Raw genomic sequence first — 13,083 nt, forward strand, 5'->3', positions numbered from 1 at the left:
TCTTGAGCTGAGTTTCCATAAGAGGTGCTGTAGTGAGGTTGCCTGAAAATGGGTCCCCAGAAGCCTTCCTTTAGCTCATGGGAGGAAAAGAGATCACTGAGATGTTACCAGCTGTTGGACAGAGAAAGTGGCATGGACTAGATAACATGGGAGCTCCCTCCAGCTCTGGTGATTTCCCTGAAAAGGAAAGACATGAAAAAGAGTGAGACCACTCTCTGGCAGTGGGTGAGTACAGGAAGAATCTTGTCCAGAGTCTGGCTGATGTTTGTTTTCCACTTGCTGATGCAGAGTCAGGAAGAGCCCTTTCCATCTTGGGCTTCTGTGACCACAGTGGCAAAACCATAAGAGCAATTGTGGCTCTTACCAAAAGCCTCATTCTCCAGCTATGGCCATTACTAGCGGCCCATGGAGATGACACAGGAAGAAGAGCCAGTAGGCCACTTGCTCTGAGAATTCCTGTGTTATTTTAAGCAGAGAACATTGACAAGGCTGGTTTGGCTCGTTTATGGTGTAGCCTCCAATAGATCTGCCCCAAGTCAGGTTTCTGGGACTGTTTTCATCATCAAAATCCCTGGATCTAGAAGCAACTGTGAAAGTCATGAGTATGTGCTTCACAACAGCACAGCATCCACTTCCCAGGATGGGGCAGCCAGAGCTTCTCTGGACAACCTCTCCCAGGGCCTCACCACCCTCAGAGGGAAGAAATTTTTCTTAGTAAGTAATATGAATCTATCCTGTTTCAGTGGGAAGGTATTCCCCCTTGTCCTATCACTCCATGCCCTTGTAAAAAAGTCCCTCTTCATCTCTCTTGGATCCTCTTTGGACACTGGAATGTGATGTAAGGTATCCCCAGAACCATCATCTGGCTAAGCACATTCATCTCTTCCAGTCCTGTCTCCATAGCAGAAGGGCTGCAGCCCTCTGAACATCTCTGTGGCCTTTTCCGGACCTGCTTCAGCACCTTCGCATTGTGGACCCCAGAACTGGACACAGCACTCCAGCTGGGGTATCACAAGAGCAGTACTGCGGGAGAACCACTTCTCTATACCTGGCAGTCATTCTTCTTTTGATGCAATACAATTCTGAGATACAATTCCAGGCCTGCATGTGAACATTGCAGGTCATGTCCAGCCTCTCATTCACCAACACACCCAAGTCCTTCTTGGCTGAGCTGCTTTCAGTTTCCTCCTTACCCAGTCTGTCCCCATCCTTGGGAATGACCCAACCCAGATTCAGGACCTTACACTTGGCCTTCCTGAGCTTCATGAGGATTACAGAGGCCCACCGCTCTATCCTGTGGAAGCCAAGGCTGTAGGAACATAACACACTGTGGAGTCTGCTGAGGACATCTGGGGGCAACTGCAGCAGGGTTGGAGCATTGTGAGCAAGGACAAGGACAAACCCATGACATTTTCTGTGTTGCACAAAAAAGGGATGATTTAAAACAAGGTAGAATTTTCGCCTGATAGCAGAGTTAGGCAGGTCAAAACCAGTTGCAGAGTCCATGGACATGGGGAGGTAAGAAGGGACCATAGGGAAGGAAAGAGAAGGATAGGCCATATCCTCATGCACGGGAGTCCTTGGGCAGCCGGCCGAGGATTGCTGGAACTCAAACAGCCCAACCAGAGTTACACAGATTGTAATATCACTTTCCTGGTCTGGGCCCATGCAGTACTGAGTCTTCTGCCTGCACTGCTACATTCCTGCCTTAGAAACCCTGGGGCCTTTAATCCCAGGGATCAGAAGAAGTCTTCACTGGGGAACAGGCATGGAACAAACCTGGAAATGAAAAGGCAGCAGTGCGGGAAATGAAAGCACAGCCCGTATCATTAGGTGTGCTGGTTTGCATTCAAGATGAGCTTGCTGGGAAATTGTTACCTCTGCAAAGGCTGCCCCTGGTCCTGCGGCAGTGAAGGGCAGGTATAAAAGGCAGCCCAAGTCTCTGCTCTCTCATCCACTTCTCTTGCTCCCTTCAACTTGGGAACCAGGTGAGTGTGAAGCTCCTTCTCTTTCTCTTCCAGAGTGAGATCTCCACTTGGTGGACATCTCAACCGATGTTGGCTTTCTCATATTTGGGGATTGGAGCATCTGGTTACGAGAGAAGAAAGCGGGGAGAGGGTGGGCATAGAGAGAGGCTGGTGGCTGTGGTGCTTTATGTGCTGGGAGAGAACTTCCTGAGTCAGGCTGCTCTTTGTAGTGCTCCTGGCCCAGTCTCCAGCTACCTAATCCTGATGGCCTTGGTCCTTTTGTGACAGGGTTAACCAGGCTGCTCCTCACCCACCCACCCAGCCCTGTGCTCTGTTTCCTCTCTGCTCTCTCTGCCAGGTGCACCTGCAGCCCCAAGCCATGTCCTGCAACACCCAGTGCCGGCCCTGCCAGCCCTGCGGCCCCACCCCGCTGGCCAACAGCTGCAATGAGCCCTGTGTCAGGCAGTGCCAGGACTCCACCGTGGTCATTGAGCCTCCTGCTGTGGTGGTGACCCTGCCTGGACCCATCCTCAGCTCCTTCCCTCAGAACACCGTGGTGGGATCCTCCACCTCTGCTGCTGTTGGCAACATCCTCAGCTGTGATGGAGTGCCCATCAATTCTGGTGGCTTTGACCTGTCCTGCATCACCAGGCGGTACAGTGGAAGGAGGGGCCTCCCCTGCTAATGGTGCTGGGCATTTATAGGTCTTGGGAAGTGCTCCAAGATCTCCAGGAATGGTGCTGGACAAAGGAAGAATCTTCAGGTCATTTCCTCCAGAGGAACTGAGCATCTTTAGTTCCTCCTGAAAATGCTGGATGGAAGGGCCCAGCTCAGGCACTTCGAAAGCATGACCTATGTCTATCTCCTTGTCTCTATTTTCATTGTGTCTTCCTGCTCCCCTCGGCTGCAAGGCTCCTCCTCGCCAGCCTGCACTCTAAAGGCAAGGCAAATGGATGCCCTGCATGGACTTCACCATGGCCAAGAGGTGAAGTGTCTTGCTTGTCCCTCCAGATCCCTGTACTGAGGGCCTGTGCTTGTAACAACCTTGATTCCTTCTTTAAACTCAATAAAGATTTTTTGCATCTCAGACTGGGTCTCCAGTTGGTCCTTCCCTTCACATATGCCCTTGCAAGCTGCTGGGGTAGAATGCTGTTGATCCTGGCAGGGGGTGAGGTGACAATATAGTGAGATCCTTCATCCATAAAAGTGTGAAATTGGGATACACTGCAGAGGGTGCTATGTGGGGAACAATCCTGGAACAGGATGCAAAACATCCCCAGCTACCAGGGTGATCAGCCCTTTTCCTTCAGTGTCTCTGCCCAGATATAACCCCAACACCTCCTGCAAAAAACTCTGCTGTCCTCATGTAACAACCAGAATTCCTTGGGAGGTCCTGGAGACAAACCAACCTGCAGGATTATGGGAATGTGGCACTCTGCCACAGCTCTGGTCAGTGCTGTGCTGGGGTAGACAGAAAATGTTCCCAGAGGATGTCAGAAGTGTGGTTGTGTGGAATAGCCTCAGAGCTGGCCCATGGCCTCATGTCCATCTTCACTCCACTGCCCAGTCTCAGACCATGGCCAGCACAAATGGGCACAGGCAGCTGGGATCAGTTCCTCATTGCAGCCCCACTGCCAAACTTCAGGCCCGTGGCTGGGCCCAGGTTTTGGCAGGCATGCAGGCCTGGCATCATTCAAAGCCAGTGCTGGGATTAACCACACTGGGTCTCACACTGGAGTCCCTGTGAACCCTCATGGGTCAGGGCAGTCCAAGGACAGTAATGGATGCCCACAGACCCTTCACTGCTCAGTGGTACTTTGTCATTCCTAACTACAGATGGAGCAGCTCTGCTCAGGCTCAGGGCCTCAAAGGCCCTGCTGTGTAAGGACCAGAGCTTCTCCAGAAAAGCCCTGTGCAAAGTAATTCTGGACACACTCAGCAGTATCTGTGAGCTGTCTGTGGCAGACACATTTTGTTCACAAACATTCCTCTTGCTTAGTCTGATGCACTTGGGCACTGTCTGGATTAAAAACACATCAGAGGCCTCAGTCAGGAAGGGCTGGATAAACAGAATCCATCCCTCCGTCCATCCATCCATCCATCCATCCATCCATCCATCCATCCATCCATCCATCCATCCATCCATCCATCCCTGCATCCCTCCATCCCTCAGTCCACGAGGGAGATTATAAATTGCCCTTTTCCCATCCGGGAGTCTGAAATGCAGACAGGTGGCCTTTTGTTTTGGAAAGTGAGGTTGTTAAGTCCTTTGATGACATTGCCTCCTCTTGCCTGTTCAACCAATGGTGGTCAGGATGACAGAGGTATCAGGGCACTGAACACATCTCTCTTGGCAATAAGGTTGATGGGGACTGTGTAAGCCAAGTTCTGCAGTTCTAATGAATGTCTGTACTCTGTGCATACCTGTTGGAAATCCCCACTTTTTAGCCATCCCTTCACTGTTTATAGATGGTGGGTAACAGGGCTGATGACAGCATGGCACAGAGTGTCCCTAGAGAAAGTTGGGCCTAGCAGTGTACGACATTCTTCTTCCTTTCCACGACCCAGTCATGGCATTAATCTCTGCATTTCCATGAAGAACATCTGGTTTCACTGTTAATGCAGACATTTAGGTTTGGGGTTTTTTCTGTGATACTCCAAAATTGCTTCTTCCACTTCCACCTTCAACTTGAGTGATTGAAAGGCTGGGACATCTCAGATGTCTACAGTTCCCTGAATGTAGGGAAGGAGATGATGAAGGCAAAGCTAAGCTCAGACCAGAGACTGAATCAGGAAAGGGCCAACAAGGAAAGTTCCCTGCACATTCCTCCTGCTGGAGATTTAGGGAAGAGTCTCCGAACTCCTCCATCTCTTTGACCAATGGACATGTTCTTGTGATGCCTAGCCTCACCTTTTCACCCACAAGACCTGCACTGGTGTCACCAGGTAAATTGCTAATATAGGGGTAATCCAGCTCCTTGGAGTCCCCCACTCTCTGCTCCACAGGCAGACCCAGGGCACAAGCACCACTCCTGCCTGGGGACACTGTGACATTTGCTCCACAGAGCAACTGCTGGGGCATCCCCCACTGGTGCCCATCTGCCCAATAACCCTGTTTATTGGGCTTTCCCTGTGCAACACACAGTGTCTCTGTCCTTCCAGTCCAGTGAACATCAATAACATGTACTGTGATTCTTTAATTCAGTACATGTTTGGGCCAAGATCTCAGCCTGACACAGCATCAGGTTGATGAGCTGGACGAATACATTTGATACTGGCTTTGGCATGAAGGAAGGCTGCGTCCCACACCTGGAAGAACCAACAATTCACTGGAAGCAGATCCATTTGGACACAGCCTGAACAAGGAGAGCTGATAGGATTCCTTATTCTTTCTCCAGGATAAAGCAAACCCCAACCTTTTGAACTCTCTAGCAGCTGTTTTCTGACCTGGTGAGGCAGGCAGAGGGGGACTGCCCATCATGCTGAGGCAGTCCCAATCCTGTTACACTGGACTAAATTAAGGACCTAAACTGGTACTCCTTGTTGGGGCTTGGCATCATCATCAGTGGAGTATGAACTTTGGAGGACCAGGAGAAGGAGGGTTCAGGAAACAGGTTGATTACAGTACCTCTTTTTGGAGAGATTTCTAGAGGCTGATGCCATTACCTTTCCATTTCATTTAAGCTCCTGCTGTTTTGCAGGGCTTGTAAACGGAGCCATGGAGAGTATCCCTGCCATGAGCAACACAGTTTGTTTGTGAGGAGAGACACAAAAGTACATGTATTCATATACACCTGTCAATTATGCACATGTGATACCTTCACACAAGTCTGGTTGCACACAGGAGCACCAAAGACATGAATACATGTAGGAACACACCCTACTGTGAACTCTGCTGAGGACGCCAGGAGACAGCCACAGCAGGGCTGGAGCCTTGTGGGGAAGGGCAAGGCCCCAGGCAAGCTCACAGCATTGTTTGTGTACTCACAGACTGCTCAGAGAGTGGACAAGTCAAAATAAGCCAGAAGTTTTTCCTAAGGGCAGAGGTAGGTAGCATGGAGTCAGACCCTGCAGCCCAGTGCACACACATGGGGAGACAACTAATAACCATCAGGGTGAGCTGAGGAGGGAGGGACAGGGAAGGACGTGGCTCATCCTCATGCACAGGATTTCTTGGGCATCCAGCAGCAGACTGGATTCTTAAAGAGGCAATACAAAAGACCTGTGGAATCACAGACTGGTAAACCTCACCTCTGTGCCTGGGGAGATCAGAGCAGACCTTCATGAAAGTAAGTCATATTTGGGACATGGAGGTGATCCAAAACAGCCAGCAAAGCTTCTCCTAGGGCAAGTCATGTCTGAGCAATCTGGTGGCCTTCAATGATGGAGTGACTGATACAGTCAGCAAGGGAAGACTGGCCAGTGTCATCTACCTAAACTTCTGTCAGGCCTTCAACATAGTCCAGGCAACATCTTTATCTCCAAATTGAAGAAATGGTGTAGTGGGTTGACCCTAGCTGGATGCCAGGCACCCACCAAGCCACTCAGTCACTCTCCTCTACAAGTGGACAAGGGAGAGAAAATATAAAAATGATTAATGAGTTGAGATAAGGACCAGAAGAGATCTCTCACCAAATACTGTCACAGGCAAAACAGACCCAACTAAGGCATATTAACTGAATTTATTACCTACAAAATCAGAGAAGGATAGTGAGAATGAAAATAAGTCTTATAAAAAAACCCCCAAAACCAAACATCTTCCCCTTACCTCCCTGTCACCTCCAGCTTTACTTCCTCCTCCTCCCCCCCAGCAGAGCAGGGAGACAGGAATGGGGCTCATGGTCAATTCATCACAGGTTGTTCCTGCTGTTGCTCAGGGAGAGGAGTGGGAGTCCTTCCCCTGCCCCGGGTGGTGGGGGCCCTCCCATGGGAGAAGTTCTCCGTGATCTTCTCCAAAATGAGTCCTCACAGGCTGTGGTTCCCCATGAACTGCTACAATGTGGGTCACTCTTCCACAGGGTCAGTCCTTCAGGAACCCTCACAGTCATTCCAGCAAACTTGCTCCACCATGGGCTCCTCTCTCCACAGGTCTGTGCCAGGTCTCTGCTCCAGCGCAGGCTTCCCTCAGGGTCATGGCCTGCTCTCAGGCACCCACCTACTCTGGTGTCAGCTCCTCCAGGGGCTGCAGGTGCATCTCTGCACCCCCATGCCCTCTGTGGGCTGCAGGGGCACAGCTGCCTCACCATGGGCTGAAGAGGAATCTCAGCTCTGGAGCGTGGAGCAACTCCTGCTCCTCTTTCTCCACTGACCTTGGTGTCTGCAGAGCCATTTCTCTCTCATGTTCTCAGTCTGCTTTTCTCTGGCCACAACTACACTGTGCAATAACTTTTTTCCCTCTTTAACGTGTTATTTCTGAGGCATCTCTTCTATCTCTGATGGGCTCAGCCTTAGCCAGCAGTGGGTCTGTTCTGGAGCCAGCTGGCTTTGGCTCTGCTGGATACTGAGGAAGCTTCCAGCAACTTCTCACAGAAGCCTCTGTAGCCCTCCCACTACCCAAACCAGGCCATGCAAACCCAATACACATGGATCTGAAGGGTGTACTATTGTCAATATGAAAATGGTGGCTCTGTGACCACATGGAGGTAGGGGAAGAGGGACATGTCTCATGCTCTGTCTTGGGACTAGTGCTTTTTAGTATCTTTTTCAATGACAGGGATATTAGATTGAGTGTCCCCTTGGCATGTTTGCAGATGACACAAAGCTGAGCAGTGCAGCTGGTACTACAAAAGGAGATTTCCATCCAGGGAGACCTGGAGAAACTTGAGAAGTGGACCCATGAGAACTTGATGAAGTTTAGGAAGTTCAAATGCAGGGTGCATTTGAATTTCTGCATCAGGAAATCCCAGAAATGAGAACAGACTCATTGAAAGCAGGCATGTGAAGAAGGACTTGGGAGTTCTGGTGGATGAAAACCTGGACATGAGCCAACAGTTTGCATTTGCAGCCCAGAAAGCCAACTGCATCCTGGGCTTCATCACAAAAGGCATTACTGGCAGGTTGAGGGTAGTGATTCTCCTCATCTACTCTGATCTTGTGAGACCCCCACCTGGGCTCAGAAAGGAGTCTTCAGCACAAGAAAGACATGGACCTGTTAGAGCAGGTCCGAAGGAGGCCACAAAGACGCTCAGAGGGCTGGAGCAACTCTCCTATGAAGACAGCTGAGAGAGTGGGTTGTTCTGCATGGAGAAGAGAAGGCTTTGAGGAGACCTCATAGAGGCCTGTCAGAATGTGAAAAGGGCTTACAAAAAGATGGATGCCAACTTTTTACACTGATAGGACAAAGATACTGATAGGACAAAGTGGAATGGTTTAAAATGAAAAAGGCAAGATGTAGATCAGATGTTAGGAACAAATTCTTTACTCAAAAAGTGGTGAAGCAATGGAACTTCCCATAGAAGCTGTGGCTGCCGCATCCCTGGAAGTGTTCACAGCCAGCTTGGATGAGGCTTGGAACAACCTCATCTAGTGAGTGTTACTGCATCTCTTTAGAAAGGAGTCCCATCCAGACCAAGCCATTCTATGATTATATGATTCTATGATTCTATGAGTGCTTTGGCTTCTTCCTGAAAACAACACTTCAAACAACCCCAGGAGAGTGATCAGGATAACATAACTTTCCTGGTCTGGGCCCATGCAGTACATAAACTGAGTCCTCTGCCTGCACTGCTGCATTCCTGCCTTAGAAACCCTGGGGCCTTTAATCCCAGGGATCAGAAGAAGTCTTCACTGGGGAACAGGCATGGAACAAACCTGGAAATGAAAAGGCAGCAGTGCGGGAAATGAAAGCACAGCCCGTATCATTAGGTGTGCTGGTTTGCATTCAAGATGAGCTTGCTGGGAAATTGTTACCTCTGCAAAGGCTGCCCCTGGTCCTGCGGCAGTGAAGGGCAGGTATAAAAGGCAGCCCAAGTCTCTGCTCTCTCATCCACTTCTCTTGCTCCCTTCAACTTGGGAACCAGGTGAGTGTGAAGCTCCTTCTCTTTCTCTTCCAGAGTGAGATCTCCACTTGGTGGACATCTCAACCGATGTTGGCTTTCTCATATTTGGGGATTGGAGCATCTGGTTACGAGAGAAGAAAGCGGGGAGAGGGTGGGCATAGAGAGAGGCTGGTGGCTGTGGTGCTTTATGTGCTGGGAGAGAACTTCCTGAGTCAGGCTGCTCTTTGTAGTGCTCCTGGCCCAGTCTCCAGCTACCTAATCCTGATGGCCTTGGTCCTTTTGTGACAGGGTTAACCAGGCTGCTCCTCACCCACCCACCCAGCCCTGTGCTCTGTTTCCTCTCTGCTCTCTCTGCCAGGTGCACCTGCAGCCCCAAGCCATGTCCTGCAACACCCAGTGCCGGCCCTGCCAGCCCTGCGGCCCCACCCCGCTGGCCAACAGCTGCAATGAGCCCTGTGTCAGGCAGTGCCAGAACTCCACCGTGGTCATTGAGCCTCCTGCTGTGGTGGTGACCCTGCCCGGCCCCATCCTCAGTTCCTTCCCTCAGAACACCGTGGTGGGATCCTCCACCTCTGCTGCTGTTGGCAACATCCTCAGCTGTGACGGAGTGCCCATCAATTCTGGTGGCTTTGACCTGTCCTGCATCACCAGGCGCTACGGTGGAAACAACAGATGTCGTCCCTGCTAATGGTGCTGGGAAAGCCCCAGTGAGACATCTTGAGGAACTCAGGACATGGTGTTGGGCAGAGAATCTAGGTTTTGGGTGCTGTTTGCACGATAGCTGACCGAACTCGCCTTTCGCTCCCCTTTCATTGTTCGAGTTGGTTCCTCTGTTCTGCAATGTTCCCCAAAGGCCAGCTTGCTAGGGACCATTTGGTTTCTCCCCTTTGTGGGACAGGTAGACCACTATTATGCAGGAACTATTCCAGAGCCAAGGAGCGTAGACTCTCTGCTGCCCTTGGTGCTACTTGTGCTGCTGACCTCTGCTTTCAGTGGCTTTGTTTCCTTCTTTCATTTCATTAAAGTTCTACTGCATTCAAGTCTGGTGTCTCTGTGATCCTTCCCCTTGTTGCACTTCTGAATGCCAAAGAAGAATGTGTTGCTTAGTCATGGAAGTGGGTGAGGGCATAAGGAGACCCTTCTCCATTCACAGAGGAATCGAATTTTGGGGCACCATGGAGAGGCAACTATTCCTTTAAATTTAATATTGGAGCTGAGGAAGACATCCCCTGGTTGCTCTGTTTCCAGACACCATCAAGCCTTGTCTTGATGTGTCTTTGCCCACAGATGCCCAAAAAGTTAGGAGACCTTGAAGCAATAGTAGCCCCATGATGAAAGCCTCCTGATGAAAGGTGTTCCTGTCAGTATGGTCAATGCTGCACTGGGGTTGTTGGTGTGAGTATCCTGGACATAATTTCCTCTGCAGAATAATGGGATTTGGAATGCAGAGAACAACCTTTGCATTTGACCGTGGTTTCTACTCCATCTGCCTCTCCCCTTCATGACTCAATAAAGAGTGAGCACAAATACACATTGAGCACTTTCTTTTCCCCATGCCATGGTCCTTTAGATCAGAACACGTTGAATCCAAGGTCTCAGCCTCTGCCTGGCACAGCACCAGGCTGATGGACTGCACTGGCACATTTGGAATTGGCGTGAACTCGAGGCAGAGATGTGTCTCACACCAGACAGCACTGACACTGCAGCACAATCAAACTCACTTGAGCATAGCCTGGATGAAGCTGGAAGGACTTCTTAGCCTTTCTACTGTCCATAAAGCAAGCCTCATCCTTTTGAAGTCCCTAGATCTTGGGAGAGTTGTATCCTGGCCTGGAGAAGCAGGGAATGAGGGAATGAGGACTGCAAGCCATGTTTAGGCATTTCTGATATTGTTTACAGTGAATTAAACTAAGAATCCCAACTGGTATGAAATCATCATATTTCAGTCCAGGAATCATGATCAGCAGAGTGTGAGGTTTGAAGCAGTAGGAAAAGGAGGATTGAAGATAGAGGAGACTGCATTCCAGTGCCTGTGGTGAGGATAACTCTCTGCAAACATGCAAACATGCCGAAGGAGTGGATAGTCAGGGTATGCTGGACAACACGTGCCAGCTAGAGGAGAGATTGGGACACCCTGAGAATGAGTGGGATGAGAGAGCTTTCGTGTCCCTGCATCAACTATCAAAGGTATTGTCTCTTTGGGTTGAAAGGTAAGAAAATGTTTATTGCAGAGAGAGAAATAGCTTCTGCAATACTTTTTCTTCACATACATCTGTGAAAGACTAGGCTGAGACAAATCAGAAGGAAGAGGCAGAAGTGATGGAGGATTTGAGGAAAAAAAATGAGACAAGGGGTCTGAGATGATTAGGAGACAAGATAGGTTTCCTTTCTCTCACTATTCTTAAATTTTCCAGTAGTAACAGCATCCAGAAAAAACAGGCACAAACCAAGATATTAACTAATGTTTTCCATAATTTGGCTGTAATTCAAGACATAATTCAAGGCTTCAGTCAGGAAGACATTGACGGACAGGTTATATCCATCCATACATGAGACAAATGTTGTAATTTAATACTGAAGCCATAAATCCTTTGCATAAACTCAACCAAAAGTCATTTACAGGACTGTATCCTGAGAATATGACTGGCACCAATCCTGACTTGTGAATTACCGCAGCCCTGCATGTCTGGACAACTTTGCCTGCCTGTGCTGAGGGAGTGCATCTCATCTGCCTGTGCTCTTGTACGGGAGCCATAGACCCTAGACTAGGTAAGGAAGTGGAGCACAAGGAAGAGATGAAGCTGTGGGCTTAACCCAGGAGTTCTTGTTGCCCTTCACAACTGTTGCCTGATGTCTCCCTGATGGCCTTTAGCTGCTGAGTAGACAGGGGTAACTTTGTCAGCTCCAAGGAAAAGGGCAGGAAGAAAAATCCATTGCAGGGAATTCAACTCTCTACTTCCTCCACCTATTTTTCCTGAATGAACTGGAATGTTTACTACAGAACAAAGGAGGACTTAGAAGCACAGGTTTGGATGCAAAACAGCTTTATTGAGTGTAAAGAAGAAAAGGAGGTGGCTCACAGAGAACATCAGGTGCAGCCACTAAGATGCAGTGGATCTCCAGCAGAGTGTGCATCTGCCTGCTGAAAAGAGGGAGGGAGGGTCATGTGTCCCCAATATACTGGCCTGGAGAGACACAGGCAGCAAAGGAAAGAGAAAAAAAATTGGAAGTAGGGAAGAACACTGTGAAGAAAAAATCCCAAAGCTCTATCTCCTGGCCAGAGCCTTGTTCTGAGGTCTTGGAGGTTCTTGCCTGAAGACGTTGCCAGCAGCATCTTTAGCAGGGACGACATCTGCTGCCACCATAGCAGTTGGTGATGCAGGAGATGTCAAAGCTCCCAGAGGTGATGGGCACTCCCTCACAGCTGAGGATGTTGCCAACAGCAGCAGAGGTGGAGGATCCCACGGCAGTGTTCTGTGGGAAGGAGCTGAGGATGGGGCCGGGCAGGGTCACCAGCACAGCAGGCGGCTGGATGGCCACGTGGGAGCTCTGGCACTGCCTGACACAGCACTCATTGCAGCTGCTGGCCAGCGGGCAGGGGCCGCAGGGCTGGCAGCAAGGGTCACAGGGACGGCAGCTGGACATGGCTCGGGGTCACAGGTGCACCTGGCACAGAGGGCAGGGACAAGCAGAAAGTGAGGACACATCAGGAAGCAGCACTGCACCCAAACCCCCTGCAGCCAAGGCACCTCCTGGCCCACATTGCACTGCCCAGCTCCCAGCCCAGGAGCCACCTCAGCCAAGTGCCAGCCTCTCTCTGTCTGCACAACACCTGCTCTCCCCTGCCCTCTCCCAGCAGAAGCACCTCCCAGCCCTGTGCTACCACAGCCCCTCTCAGCTGAGAAGTCCAGCCAGGAAAGAGCTGGTCTGGGAGCTGCAGCAGGAGAGAAGAGGCTTCCCACTCACCTGATTCCTGAGAGAAGGAGGTGAGAGAAGTGAATGAGGGAGCAGAGACTTGGGCTGCCTTTTATAGCACTCCGGCCCTGCCTCAGGCCCAGAGATGCCTTTGTGGAAGTCATAATTTTGTGACCAGCTCATGTCAAATGTACACCATCCCA

At 50.2% G+C, this 13,083-nt stretch overlaps 3 pseudogenes; 2 read left to right on the forward strand and 1 right to left on the reverse strand.

The window, feature by feature from the left end:
• Positions 1-1,808: 1,808 nt before the first annotated feature.
• Positions 1,809-3,040, forward strand: LOC134554353 (feather keratin Cos1-1/Cos1-3/Cos2-1-like; annotated as a pseudogene).
• A 5,812-nt stretch (positions 3,041-8,852) lies between these two features.
• LOC134553869 (feather keratin Cos1-1/Cos1-3/Cos2-1-like) lies at positions 8,853-9,653 on the forward strand (annotated as a pseudogene).
• Positions 9,654-12,301: 2,648 nt separating this feature from the next.
• LOC134553868 (feather keratin Cos1-2-like) lies at positions 12,302-13,063 on the reverse strand (annotated as a pseudogene).
• Positions 13,064-13,083: the final 20 nt, after the last annotated feature.

Source organism: Prinia subflava, chromosome 8 (genome assembly GCF_021018805.1).
Source record: "Prinia subflava isolate CZ2003 ecotype Zambia chromosome 8, Cam_Psub_1.2, whole genome shotgun sequence".
Lineage (NCBI taxonomy): Eukaryota > Metazoa > Chordata > Aves > Passeriformes > Cisticolidae > Prinia > Prinia subflava.